Source organism: Triticum urartu, chromosome 3 (assembly GCF_003073215.2).
Source record: "Triticum urartu cultivar G1812 chromosome 3, Tu2.1, whole genome shotgun sequence".
Classification (NCBI taxonomy): Eukaryota; Viridiplantae; Streptophyta; class Magnoliopsida; order Poales; family Poaceae; genus Triticum; species Triticum urartu.
Window position 1 is genome coordinate 573,328,354 of NC_053024.1, and position 15,002 is coordinate 573,343,355.

Genomic DNA, 15,002 nt, shown 5'->3' on the forward strand with positions numbered 1-15,002 from the left:
TTCGGCGGCTTCGCAGTGCGGGCCAACTCGCTTGGCCATTTGGAGCAGATCGAAAGTTATGCCCCTGGCCACCAGGTCAGGTTTGGAAGCTTAAACTACATGGCCGATGTCCGCGGATACTTGATCTTCGATGGATTCGAGCCCCTGCCGAGTGCGCCACACGGTCTCGATGAGCATGATTTAGCTCTACCATCGGACAGTGTTCAGGAGATCGCATCGGCAACTGCTCTGACCCTCAATTCGAAGCCAATCGCGCCATCCATGGACGGGTGGATAGACCCCGCCCAGAAGGTCGTACTCTCAGCGGCGATCGAGCCGAGGATCAACCTTACCCTTCATGGGAGCCGTGATGCCGAACTACCGGATTCTTCCCCGGCCACGGACTCTGAACCGCCTGCGACTGTGCCTATCGAATCCGATTGGGTGCCGACCATGGATTTTACCTCTGTGGATATCTTTCAGCACTCGCCCTTCAGCGACATACTGAACTCATTAAGGTCTCTCTCCTTGTCAGGAGAGTCCTGGACGAACTATGTCCGGCAAGATTGGGATGCGGATGACGAAGAAATTCGCCGCCCACCCACCACCCACTTAGTAGCCACTGTCGACGATTTAACCGACATGCTCGACTTCGACTCCGAAGACATCGACGGCATGGACGACGATGCAGGAGGCGAACAAGAACAACTGCTCACAGGGCACTGGACAGCCACCTCATCATATGATATATATATATATATATGGTGGACACACCCAAAGAAGGCAATGGCGATGGGACAACGGAGGATGACCCCTCCAAGAAGCAGCCCAAGCGCCGACGTCAGCGGCGCCGCTCTAAGTCCCGCCAAGGCAAAAGTGGTGATACCGGCATAGGAGATAATAGCACTCCGGACAGTGCCGAAGACGGCAACAATCCCCTCCAGCAAGATTTAGGGCAGGAGGATGGAGAAGCCAGCCCTCCCGAGAGAGCGGCAGATGGAGAGGCGGAGGATGGTAATTACATGCCTCCCTCCGAAGACGAGGCAAGCCTCGACGATGACGAATTCGTCGTGCCTGAGGATCCCGTCGAACAAGAGCACTTCAAGCGCCGGCTTATAGCCACGGCAAATAGCCTTAAGAAAAAGCAACAACAGCTTCAAGCTGATCAAGATTTGCTAGCCGACAGATGGACTGAAGTCCTTGCGGCCGAGAAATATAAAATCGAACGTCCCTCCAAGGGTTACCCAAAGTGCAGACTGCTACCCCACCTAGAGGACGAAGCACCAAAACCTACATCTCCAGCGTATGACGTGGCTGATCGGCCACCTCGTGGCCGTGACAGTGAGGCATTCCAGCCAAAAGCTCAGCCCGCACCCCAACGCCATTCAAATAAAAATATCAAGGCATGGGGAAATAGGCCAGACGTGCGAGACGTATTGGAGGACAAAGCAAAACACGCAAGATCAATCTACGGATCACGAGGGAGCGCCACTATGCGAGACGATAACCGTCACGCAGGATACAGTAAAAGTAAATCCGGCTGGGCCGAACACAGCGGACAAGACTCATTTGAGCTGCGTCGCGATATAGCCCAGTACAGAGGCGCCGCACACCCCCTATGCTTCACAGACGAAGTAATGGATCACCAAATCCCCGAGGGTTTCAAACCCGTAAATATCAAATCATATGACGGCACAACAGATCCTGCGGTATGGATCGAGGACTTCCTCTTGCACATCCACATGGCCCGCGGTGATGATCTACACGCCATCAAATACCTCCCACTCAAGCTCAAAGGACCAGCTCGGCATTGGCTCAACAGCCTGCCAGCAGAATCCATCGGCTGTTGGGAAGATCTAGAAGCTGCGTTCCTCGACAACTTCCAGGGCACTTATGTGCGACCACCAGATGCCGATGACTTGAGCCACATAATTCAGCAGCCAAAGGAATCGGCCAGGCAATTCTGGACATGGTTCCTAACAAAGAAAAATCAAATCGTCTACTGTTCGGATGCGGAGGCCCAAGCAGCTTTCAAACACAACATCCGCGACGAATGGCTCGCCCGGCACCTTGGCCAGGAAAAGCCGAAATCTATGGCAGCCCTCACGACACTCATGACCCGCTTTTGTGCGGGAGAGGACAGCTGGCTGGCTCGCAGCAATAACATATCAAAGAACCATGGTACTTCGGATACCAAGGACGGCAATGGCAGGTCATGTCGCAACAAACATAAGCGCCGCATTAACAACGACAATACCGAGGATACGGCAATCAATGCCAGATTCAAAGGCTCTAAACCCGGTCAGCGGAAAAAGCCATTCAAAAGAAGCACTCCGGGCCCATCCAGTTTGGACCGTATACTCGATCGCTCGTGTCAAATACACGGCACCCCCGACAAGCCAGCCAACCACACCAACAGGGATTGTTGGGTGTTCAAGCAGGCCGGCAAGTTAAATGCCGAAAACAAATATAAGGGGTCACATAGCGATGACGAGGAGGAGCCCCGGCAACCGAACACCGGAGGACAGAAGAGGTTCCCCCCACAAGTGCGGACGGTGAACATGATATACACAACCCACATCCCTAAGAGGGAACGGAAGCATGCGCTCAGGGACATATATGCGTTGGAGCCAGTCGCCCCAAAGTTCAACCCATGGTCCTCCTGTCCGATCACCTTCGATCACAGGGACCACCCCACTAGTATCCGTCATGGCGGATTCGCCGCACTGGTCCTAGACCCAATCATTGACGGATTTCACCTCACTCGAGTCCTTATGGATGGCGGCAGCAGCCTGAACCTGCTTTATCAGGACATAGTGCGCAAAATGGGCATAGATCCCTCAAGGATCAAACCCACAAAAATGACCTTCAAAGGCGTCATACCAGGTGTAGAGGCCCATTGCACAGGCTCAGTCACACTGGAAGTGGTCTTCGGATCCCCGGATAACTTCCGAAGCGAGGAGTTAATCTTTGATATAGTCCCGTTCCGCAGTGGCTACCATGCACTGCTCGGGCGAACCGCATTTGCGAGATTCAATGCGGTACCGCACTATGCATATCTCAAGCTCAAGATGCCAGGACCTCAGGGGGTCATCACAGTCAATGGAAACACAGAGCGCTCTCTCCGCACGGAGGAGCACACTGCGGCCCTCGCAGCAGAAGCGCAAAGCAGCCTCTTAAGGCAATCCACCAGTTCGGCGATTCAAGACCCGGACACCTTCAAGCGCGCCCGGAGTAATCGGCAACAAGACCGCCTGGCACGTTCCGAGCTCGCATAGCAATGCGGCCCCCACCCCAGTCCCAGCCAAACAGCTAAATCCATGCCCCGTGTACATAATTACGCATTGAAAATACCATGGGCACAGGTGGGGAGGGGCACGACTACGGCATGCCCCAAGACACGGCTCAACCGCACTAGGGGCTTCCCGCCTTATTATTTTTCTCTCTTTCAGGACTTTACTCTCTGGAAACACCGTCCGGCAGTATGTTTGCCGGACACACGATACAACAATCAAGGAGGCAGAAAGCTATGTCGCATCATGGAATTCCCAAGTGGTCTATGATAATGAGTGAAATACCTGCTTTCAATACCATTCCTCAGCTTGCCCTTGGAGGGGACATGTCAGATGGTCCCACTTTTTGATTATCGCACTACTTGTATCATGTTGCTTTAACGCACCTTTTGGAATAAACAATGCATAGCACTAGACTATTATCGCATTCTCTATTCTTCTTTTTATATATACATATATGTTCATTCATGACATTCAGCACCCGTACACTCTGGTACAGCCAATACGCCAGGGGCTTAAGCGTACCCCATAATATGGCGTTAGAAGCTCAAACACTTTCGATAGTGCGGCACCCCAAACTTATAGCATTATATGCATCAGCTCCGAATCATGTCTTGGGTCAATAGTTGGGTTTGCCCGGCTCCCATGTTTTGGTACCTTACGTTCCGCTATATCAGCTAAGGTAGCACTAGGGGAACTACCACGATTGTGCCCCGGTTCAGCTAGGCTAAGCACCTCAGTAGAGAAAGCTAAAACTGGCTGTCATGATAAGGCGAGAGACTGGTCGTTGTTCGAGAGGTTTCGAGTCCCTAAAGACTTATGCCGCTTAGAGCGAGGAGTCGCCTTTGTCCGGCTTAAGGCATGTATAGCGCCCCGAATTTGGCCTTCCGAATACTAGGGGCTTCGCCAAAATTTAAAATTATAGAATTCTATGGCTAAGTGAGAGCGATAAAGCATTATAGTCCGATTGCCTTGTTCGTTGTGCTGAGCACCTCCCTCGAAGGACCCAAAAATAGGAGAAAGAGTGCTCATGTTTATCTCGAACACCCCAGCACTCGTGGCATGGGGGCAGAAGCCGACAACTAGCCATCTCTCAAATTTGATAAACAGCCAAACAGAAGGTAATATTTTAAATTCAAACAAGCGTTGCATAGCGCATATGAACAAGTTTTCATAATACAGGATCACACGAGCAAGTTTATTAAAATATTACATTTTTCACACACTCGTCCGCTACAAGACGGGCACCTTTCAGGACACCCTCATAATACATCTCGGGGTGGCGATGCTCCTTGCCCTGCGGTGGCCCCTACTTCACCAGCTTCTCAGCGTCCATCTTGGCCCAGTGCACCTTTGCACGGGCGAAAGCCCGGCGGGCACCTTCGATACAGACGGACCGCTTGATGACTTCTAGCCATGGGCAGGCATCTACAAGCCGCCGCACCAGGCTGACGTAGCTGTTGGGGAGGGAGTCGCCAGGCCACATCCGGACTATAAAGCCCTTCATGGCCTGTTCAGCCGCCTTGTGTAGCTCGACCAGTTGCTTCAGCTGGTCGCTCATAGGCATCAGGTGTTCGGTCCCAGTATACTGGGACCAGAACAACTTCTCCGTCGAGCTTCCCTCCTCGGCCTGGTAAAATTCCGCGGCATCCGACATGCTGTGGGGCAAATCTGCGATGCTCCTGGAGAGCTCCGGACTCGGGTAAGTAACAAGTAATTTACTTTCACATGCTTACTTTGCATATTGAATGCCTTACCCGCCGCTATCTTCCTCATCGCCCCAATCTCCTGGAGGGCCTTTTGGGCTTCGGCCTTGGCATTCTTTGCGCTCTCGAGGGCCGCGGCAAGCTCGGACTCTCGCGTCTTCGAGTCAAGCTCCAAAGCCTCGTGCTTCGTCACAAGAGCCTGGAGCTCTTGCTGCACCTCGCCCACCCGTGCCTCTTGTTTTTCCCGCTCGGTGCGCTCCTTGGCCGCTTTGTTTTCGGCCTCGGACAGTGCTTGCTTCAGGGTCGCCACTTCGGTCGTGGCCCCTAGCAAATTCATGATGATCCTGTCATTTCGAAATCGCATCTTTTTGTGTGTGTGTGTGTGTGTATATATATCTATAGACAAGGTATTACTTACCTTTGTTCTCCTCGAGCTGCCTCTTGGCAAGGCCGAGCTCCTTCTCGGACCCTTTGAGGTCCTGCTTCAGTGCAGCAACCTCCGCAGTTACTGCGGCAGAGGCCAGCAGCGAAGCCTGCATACGCATATAGACATACTTATATTAGACTCCTGGAGTTATTATTTGATCCTCTATTCGGCTTTTCTTTGTGAACACCAAATAGAGCATCAGGGGCTACTGTCTATGCGGTAATATTTTTCCTATGTTTTAAATACTTACCTCAAAGCCTATTAGAAGGCTGGCACAGGCTTCGGTCAGTCCGCTCTTGGCGGACTGAACCTTCTTGATCACTGCACTCATAATAGTGCGGTGCTCTTCGTCGATAGAAGCACCGCGAAGCGCTCCCACCAGGTTGTCCGGCGCCTCTGGATAGACAGAGGTCACCGGCACGGGCGTCTTACCCCTTTTGGAAGGGGGCCGCCTGCCCGAGTCTGGAACCATTGGAGGTTCCGGCGTGGTGTTCGGCTGAGAGCCGAACTTGGAGCCCCCGGGAGCCTGGCTCCCTTTGCTCCTGGAGTCCGGAAGGTCGCCTTGAGGCGCCTCCGGGACTGTCTCCCCCCGGCTCGGCGCCCCTTGAGACAATACCTCGGCATTGTCCGTAGGGCAAGGGGAGGAGGCGATCGGAAGTGGATCGCTGTCCATATCCGACGAGTCCAAGGAGCCGTCCGACGAGGATACGTTGATACGGGCTTGGGGCGGTCTGCATAATCATATTCCGCGTTAGGAGAAGCAGTGCGACAAAGGTATGCTATGAGTTACTCTGGTATCCGAATACTTATGACTTCGCCAGGGGCTTGGCCCTGAGCAGCCACTCATCTTCGCCATCGGCGGCGGTGGTGGAGCAGTCCGGAAGGAGAGTCCTTCCCTTCTTGGACCCTTCGGCCTCCCCGGTTGGGGAGCCTTCCTTTCTTGTCTCCCCCGGCTGGAGGGGGAGCATCTTCATCTTCCTCCTCCTCATTGTCATGGGAGGAGTGCGTCGCGGAGTTATCGGACGATGAGTCCGATACCACCTGGCGCCGAGAACTCTTACGGGTTCCCTTGGCCTTCTTCTTGGTCTTCTCCGGCACCTTATAAGGAGCCGGAGTTAGCATCTCCGTCAGGAGAGCATCCGCAGTGTCTTCGGGCAGAGGGGCCGGACAGTTAATCTGCTCCGATGTCTCCACCTAGTCCTGTCAAAGGCATGGGAGCTCAGACCCCGCACGTGGTTAAACTATGAGAAACAAATATCCTACCAGATGTGTAGAACTCACCGAATTTGCAGGGCGCTTCGTGCTTAGCCCGCGGTCCTCGGTAAGAGAAGGAGGGACCTCGGCGCCCTTGAACAGCACCCTCCAGACGTCCTTGTGCGTCGTGTCGAAGAGCTCGCTTAGAGTCTGGTGCTGGGCCGGGTCAAACTCCCATAAGTTGAAATCCCGTTGTTGACACGGGAGGATCCGGCGGAAGAGCATGACCTGGACTACGTTGATAAGCTTAAGCTTCTTGCTTATCATATTCCGGATACATTTCTGGAGTCCGTCGAGCTCCACCGATGAAACCCAGGATAGGCCCTTCTCTTTCCAGGAAGTGAGCCGCGTGGGGAATCCGTATCGAAACTCGGGGGCCGCCGCCCAGTTGGTGTCGCGCGGCTCGGTGATGTAGAACCACCCCGATTGCCACCCCTTTACGGTCCCCATGAAGGAGCCCTCGAGCCATATAACGTTGGGCATTTTGCCCACCATGGCTCCGCCGCATTCCGCTTGTTGGCCGCCCACCACCTTTGGCTTGATATTGAAGGTCTTCAGCCATAGGCCGAAGTGGGGCCGGATGCGGAGGAAAGCCTCACACACGACGATGAACACCGAGATGTTGAGGATGAAATTTGGGGCCAGATCATGAAAGTCCAGCCCATAATAGAACATGAGGCCGCAAACGAATGGATGGAGGGGAAACCCCAGTCCGCGGACGAAGTGGGGGAGAAAACCACCCTTTCGTGAGGTTTCAGGGTAGGGATGACCTGCCCCGCGGCTGGTAGCCGGTGCGTGATATCTGTGGCTAAGTATCCGGCTCCGCGTAGCTTTTTTATGTGTCCCTCTGTAACGGAGGAATCCATCCACTTGCCTCCCGCTCCGGACATGTTTGGAGAAAGTTGAGGAGAAGGATGTGGACTTGGGCGTTGGAGCTCGAGTGCGCAAGAATGGATGAGCAAGGAGGAAGAAGGCGTGGGTAGAAAAAGGTGAGACCTTATCCCTTTATAAGGGCGGATGAAACTATGTGCCCCCTCACTAGCCTGGTAAAACTCGCTTATCCCCCAAGCGCCGTAATTGGTGGCGCGGTTGGGTTACCCATGTCCGTATTGATGAGAATCCCGTAATAAGGGGAACACGATCTCTACTTTGACAAGAGGTGTCAAGAAACCGCCTCGCATTATGTGCGGGGCTGGTTAAAGAAAAACGGTTCAAATAATTACCGGGCCATGACGTGATGTCGTGCTGCCGAAACGTGTCAGCAGATTAGATTTGTGGAAATATTATTCTCTCTACGGTAGTATGTGGAACTTATTTTGCAGGGTCGGACACTATCCTTGTATTTAAATTCTTCCGTGGTGTATTCGGAGGAGGAACCCACCTTGCAATGCTGAAGACAACACTGCGCGTCGGACTCATCGTCATTGAAGCCTGGTTCATGGGCTACTGAGGGAGTCCTGGATTAGGGGGTCTCCGGACAGCCGGACTATATCCCTTGGCCGGACTGTTGGACTGTGAAGATACAAGATTGAAGACTTCGTCCCGTGTCCGGATGGGACTCTACTTGGCGTGGAAGGCAAGCTAGGCAATACGGATATGTATATCTCCTCCTTTATAACCGACCTTGTGTAACCCTAGCCCCCTCCGGTGCCTATATAAACCGGAGGGTTTTAGTCCGTAGGACAACATACAATCATACCATAGGCTAGCTTCTAGGGTTTAGCCTCTCCGATCTCGTGGTAGATCAACTCTTGTACTACTCATATTATCAAGAATAATCAAGCAGGACGTAGAGTTTTACCTCCATCAAGAGGGCCCGAACCTGGGTAAAACATCGTGTCCCCTGCCTCCTGTTACCATCCGCCTTAGACGCACAGTTCGGGACCCCCTACCCGAGATCCGCCGGTTTTGACACCGACAGCGAGCATGTATTCTTCACTGACTATAATCCTTACGACTCTACTCATCTTAGGAGGAAGCGCTTCTGGACTGCCAGCCAGGCCAATTTCTATTCTTTGTTGCTTTTCAACAAGGACAAAATCTTCTACCATGAGCATATTCCTCATGTGGACATGGAATCATTGCCTTGTTTCACTCCTGTACTCAGTGTGCTTCATGACGCATGCCTCCTCAACTTTTGCTCTGACATTGTTGATTGGAATGAAGAGCTTATTCTTCAGTTCTACGCTACACTGCATATCACAGGTGATCCTGAAGATATCAACTCCTGGGTCTTGTACTGGATGACCGATAATACTCATTATAAGGCACCGGCCTCTGAATTGCTTCACGCCATGCCCATCAGTCCACCCAGTGAAGGAGCTCGCTGCCTGTACCAAGAACCTGAACTCACTGCTCATTACATGCAAGTGTTAATGAAGCCTCTGAAGCCCGGTCAAGCCCCAAGGATCAAATTCCTCGTAAAGGACTTACTCTATGTGCCCAGAACAGTCTATCGCATTCTGACGAGGACAATGAGTCCCATCAAAGGCCACGACTCATCTGATGAGGAAATTGTTGGCATCATGAAGAATCTTCTATTCAACATCAGTCATAGCATTCCAACCAACTATTATGATTTCTTCATGAGGAATCTGGCAAATGTTGCACTCTCTCCGTTTGAGTTGAAGCCTTATGCTCCTTGGATTATGAGATTCCTCAGAACAAGGTCTTCACTCAACTACAAGGCTGATTTTCAGAATCACCTCAGCTACTTGCCCCCGATTGAAGTCCTCAAGCAGACTTTTACTTCAACTAATGAAAAGAGCAAGACACCTCTTGTCATTGATGAAGGCATTCGTCCATTGGATGGTCAGTTTCGCAAAGCCGCATCTTACTCCACCAATGATGACTCTGCCACTCATGATTTTGTTGCCAATGCACCCAAGTCTACTCCTCAAGCCACAGCTCCATGTGTGATGACTGACCGTGAGCTGCTTCTTAGTCTTCACCAGAAGGTGGATCGAAACCATAAATGGGTTAAGCGTCAGTTTGGTTCTCTTCTTCACAACATGACTGCTACACATAATGTAGTGAAGAAAAACCATTACTACCTCCATGAAGTTTTCGGTCGCACCTAGGCTATCTTATCACATCTATATGGTGAAGAAGATCTGAAGAAAATGGGTCTCAGGGAAGATTTTGACTGGTCTGCACCTCCTCCGAAGAAATTCAAGAAGGTCAAGGTTCCTTCCTTGGTGGCTAGTTCATATTCTTCATCCCGCGACACCGATGAGTATGAAGACTTGGACGACACTGCGGCAGGCCCTACAACGACAAACGACCCCACCAACAATGGCGCTCCTCCATCAACTTGATATTCTTCAGGGGCGTTAGTCCTCATTATCAACCCTTTTGGTCATTCGATGACAAAGGGGGAGAAATTTGAGTTAGTCTTCAAGCGGGTCTACTTATATGGGTGTTTTTTTCTCTAAGTTACAACTCCCGTTCTTCTGAGACTTTATTCGATCGAGTTGTAAACTTAAACTCTATGGTGGCCTGATACTTTTGCTGTGCTTTCCTCCATGCTTATTACTCATTAATGTTAATGCATCCATGCTGAATTACATCAGTCACCATATTTCATCATGCATTTCAAATTCTTCATATTATATGTAAATGCGTGTATGAATTACAAGATATAGGGGGAGATCTCCATGATTCTACTCTTCAAGTGTGCTTCGCTTCAAAAGCAAATTCCTCACTATGCACATCTTCAGGGGGAGTTCTTCTATATCTTGCAATCAAATTCCTCAATTCCAGTATTTACACTTCATATGTTTATCCCCGCTGAAAACTTAACCTATATTGTCATCAATCACCAAAAAGGGGGAGATTGTAAGTGCATCTAGTGCCCCTTAGTGACTTTGGTGTATTGAAGACTTATAGGTTAAGGGACTAATGTGTTTATGAGTGTACACAGGTCTATAAGTCTATGAGGAGTTTGATATTTACAGAGAAAGTCGACCCCTAAAAATGAAGTTCTTCGACTGAAGACTTTGGATTTCTGAAGACTTTCTGAAGACTTTGAAAGTGAAGAAATTGGTGCAATCCTGAAGACTTGGTATTCATTCGAGGAACATGAAGCATGAAGACTTTTTTTTGTAGTTTCATTTTCTATTTCTTGAGTCATAGAAAACACCGTACTGTTAAAGGGGGTCGAGGAAATACTAAGGAAAAATTTCCATGTGATGCTCAACTCAAATCCTACACCTACCAATCCCTTCGAGTGAAGCCATTGGAAATCTCATACAGCTCAGTCAATTTCTTCAGTGACAGAGACAAAGTTCTTCTGGTCTCTGAGGAATTTGTTCTGACTGAGGAGTTAGGAATTTGCCAGTGCGGATTGCCTACACAGTGAGGAACATGATAGCCCTGAGGATTTTGATACTCAAAATTACGACCGTTGATGTGCTATGCGCCAGCTGTCCCAAACTATCTACCCACCTAATGGTCATGTCATTGAAGGGCATTTATGTCTTATCATGTTGGGCTGCTCCCTAGGCTATAAATAGTCGCCCCCTACAACCACTAGTTGGTTGGCTGCTCCGAGAGAAACTAACACTTGTCATTTGAGAGCATCCCATCCTCCGAGGACTTTGAGTGAAAATCATCAAGTGAGGAAAACCCAAACCCAAACACCTACAAACCTAAAGTGATTGAGCATCACTGAAGAGATTGATCCTGCATGGATCCGACGCTTGTTACCTTTGAAGATTGTGCATCTTCCAGGCAGTTAGACGTCATGGTCTAGAGCATCCAAGAGGAAATTGTGGATCGCTGAGTGACCAAGTCTGTCAAGGTTTGGAAGTCACCTAAAGACTTACCATGAGTGATTGGGCGAGGTATGTGTGACCTTAGCTCAAGGGGAATATGGTGAGGACTAAGTGTCATGAGCTGCGTGTTCAGGACTGGGTGTCCGGGACTGTGTGTCCTCAGGTTTAAATACCTAGCCGCCCTAACCAGACGTACAACTGCCACAGCAGTTGGAACTGGTCTACCAAAACATTGTCTTCACCAAGCTACCTAGTTCCATTTCCTCAACTCATTCATTTCCTATTTTATGTGTTGAGTGCTTGTTCATATCTGTTTGAAGACTTTGACTAAAGACTTCCTCTATTTCCTCAGTTCAATTTCTTCAGTCTGTTTGTCTTATCCTGTGTTATCCTGTGTTTACGCTTTCTGTACTTTGTGCTTGTTTTCGTTTCATCATGGAGACCATGCTAATGCACTGCTATGTTTACTTCTGAGTACTTATTCCGCTGCAAGTAATTCTTCACTCAGGAATTTCCTCACCCGCAAATTCCTCAGTGAAGAATTCATAAAAATCGCCTATTCACCCCCCCCTCTAGTCGATATAACGCATTTTCAGGGGGCTACCAATTGCTCCTGTCAAAAATTCAAGGTACACAAGCCTCGGTCCATTATATTGAAGGATCCACTACTCGGTTGATAAAGCACAAGGCTCTTAACCTTGTGGACGTGGGTTCAAGCCCCATGATGGGGGTTACATCATATGATATTATTGTCAATGAAGTATATATAAAGTCCCAGCTCAGTATTATCTTACTAAGCCGGCCCTTGGGGGCTGCACGTTGCTGCTCAAAATCTACATGATCATATCTACAAAGTCCCTGCTCATTATTGCATAATGACCCGGCCCTTGGGGGCTACACTGGTTGAAATTTTTTATGAGCATCAGGCAATTACAAGTCCCAGCTTGCTGCAAGCATGAAAACCCGGCACTTGGGGGCTACATATATGGAGTATTCAGTGTTTACTAGTGACTGAGATGAACAACATGGATTTCTTCAAAGTGGCAGTATTTATATTGAAGCAAGTCTTAAAGCCATCACTTTGTTCTACTCAAGACTTAGGGGCTACAGGTAATATGGATATAAGGGAGAAAAAATCTTCAAATTCTCATTTTTGAGTAAACAATCATGACCCGGCGTCACCAACAATCATGACCCGGCGTCACCAATAATTATGACCCGGCATTGGAAACAATCATAACCCGAAATTATCAGTTTTTATAACCCGGCGATTTTGGAAGTCATAGCTCAGCAAGATCTACAAGCCGGCTGAATATCAGTTGAATATTTCAGAACCAATATTTTTGTCAAGTCAGAGCATTGAAGGCCGATTCAAATGGATTCTTTATTTACAATATTTCTTCTGCAAGCAAGTTGATTATGAAGCTGGTCTATTGACCCGGATTTTCTAGAAGAAGGAACTGACAAGGACTTAAGGATATTCAGGTGCCGGTTTACAGGAATTCTTAACCCGGAGCACAACCTGTCAAATTTTTTCCTATGTTTATTTTGCAGCATAAGTTTACCATGGATAAATCCAAGCTAAACTTGGGGGCTAATGTCGGGGATATACCCCACGGCATAACCCGGCCAGACTTGGCGACTCACTAATGACCTGCCTTGACTGGACGACTCACTAAGTGACCCGCCCGAGCTTGGCGACTCATGGGTGACCCGGTGAGAGGGTCAGAGGAACGACAAGACCCGGCGGCCCAGAAGGCGGTTCATGGAAGGCCGGCTCAGGTTATGGTGGGCCGGTTTATGAGGAAAGCACAAGGAATATTCTCCTACAAAGGAAGCAAGACTAGGACTCCACTTGTAATAGAGTAATCATAATCCAACTAGGACTAGTCATGTAAACCGTCCCTTCAACATATATAAGGAGGGGCAGGGCTCCCCAAAGAAGGGACAAGAAACAATCTCTAGGGCTAGACACAAAGGGGGAGCCGGCTTATGCGCCGACTCTCTCATGAGTATAATGAGATCTAGCCACAAACAGCATGTAGGGCTATTACCGGATGATGTTTCCCGGGACTTGGAGCTGTCTAAATCCTTGTCTTTTGTTGCGTCTCTCGATTCCGCTCAAGCCCTCTCAAGCTACTACAAAGATGCGTTGGCCTCACGACTAAGTCCTCACACTAGGACATCTGCCATGACAATTCCACGACACAATCAATGCAATGCAACAATATAATGCATGATCATGACATGGAAATATGCTGTGATTTGAGCTAATGCAACTAGCAACAGGTTAAATGAAGTTGGTTTGAATCCAAGATTCAATTTCAAACTCCATATGTGGATATTCAAATGCCATTTATATGATTTGTCCTAACAGCAGCTATAAGTTATTCTATCATGCATGAAAAAGGTACAGATGGATATATTGGATTTTTCTGATCATTTTTCATATATATAATTTATCTTATTTGGGGTTATAGATAATTTTGTATGAATTTTAGAAGTTTTGGGCATTTTCTGAATTTCCTGAACAAGAATAAGTCCAGAAAAACATATTACTGTGTCAGCATTGCGTCATGCTGACCTCAGCAGGTCAACATGCATCGACCAGGTCAAACCTGACCAGTGGGGCCCACTGGTCAGTGACACAACTAACTAACAGAGTTAGTTAGTGTTAGGTTAAGCACTCATCTCGGTTAATTAGCACTAAACTAAACCTAACGAATATTTAACAAGGGCGGGCCCACGCGTCAGTGACCCTGGGAGGGGTCAAACCCGGGTCAACTCGCCGGAGTTGACCCACAGCTCGTCGCCGGCGAGGCCAGAGACGGCAGAGGGGCTCGGGATTCCTCCTTCGGCAACCAAATGGCCGGAGGAGGGCATCTACGGGACGCGGGCACTCGTCCGCGTCGAGTGGTGGCAGTGGTTGGGCCTGGGATGGCCGGAGTCGTCACCGGCGTCGACCTTGGCGGTCGCCGGAGCTCGGGGTCGATGCTCCGGTGGGCGGGGTGGCTCGTGCGGGGCACCTATGTGCTCTACACGGCGCGGGGAGGGAGCTGAGCACGACGGTCGGACCGTTGGGTGGCCGGAGACATGTCGGCGGCGAGCACAGGCGACGGTGCATGCGGGCGAGCAAGGTGCGGTGGCTATGGTGCACGATGGCGAGAACGGGGAGGGGGAAAGGGTCAGTGGCTCACGACGAGTCCAGGGGAGCGAACGGTGAGCTCGGGGAGGCACGGACGACGATGGGGCATCTCCGGTGATCTGGGGGCAGAAGGTTGAAGACGACAACGTCGGCGGCGTTCGGGAGCTTCCGACGTTGCTTGACTCAGCGGAGAGGGTGTGGGTGACGAGGCGATGGTCGTGGACACGTCGGCGAGGTGAGGGGGAGGCGGTGGCTACGGCAGCAGCGAGCGGTGGCGACGGCTGCGCTCGGTGGAGAGAACAGAGAAGGGGGAAGCGTTCGGAGGAGAGAGGAGTCCAAGGCGGTGAGGTGTGGTCTTCGTGGCGTCGCGCTGGCCTCGGTAGAGGCAGGCAGGCAGGTGGCGTGGCGGCACGGCCGTGCGCG

General features: G+C 50.2%; 1 pseudogene; it reads left to right on the forward strand.

Annotated features, from left to right (window-relative positions):
- Window positions 1–15,002, forward strand: part of LOC125546969 — a 41,150-nt pseudogene that overhangs the window by 25,227 nt on the left and 921 nt on the right.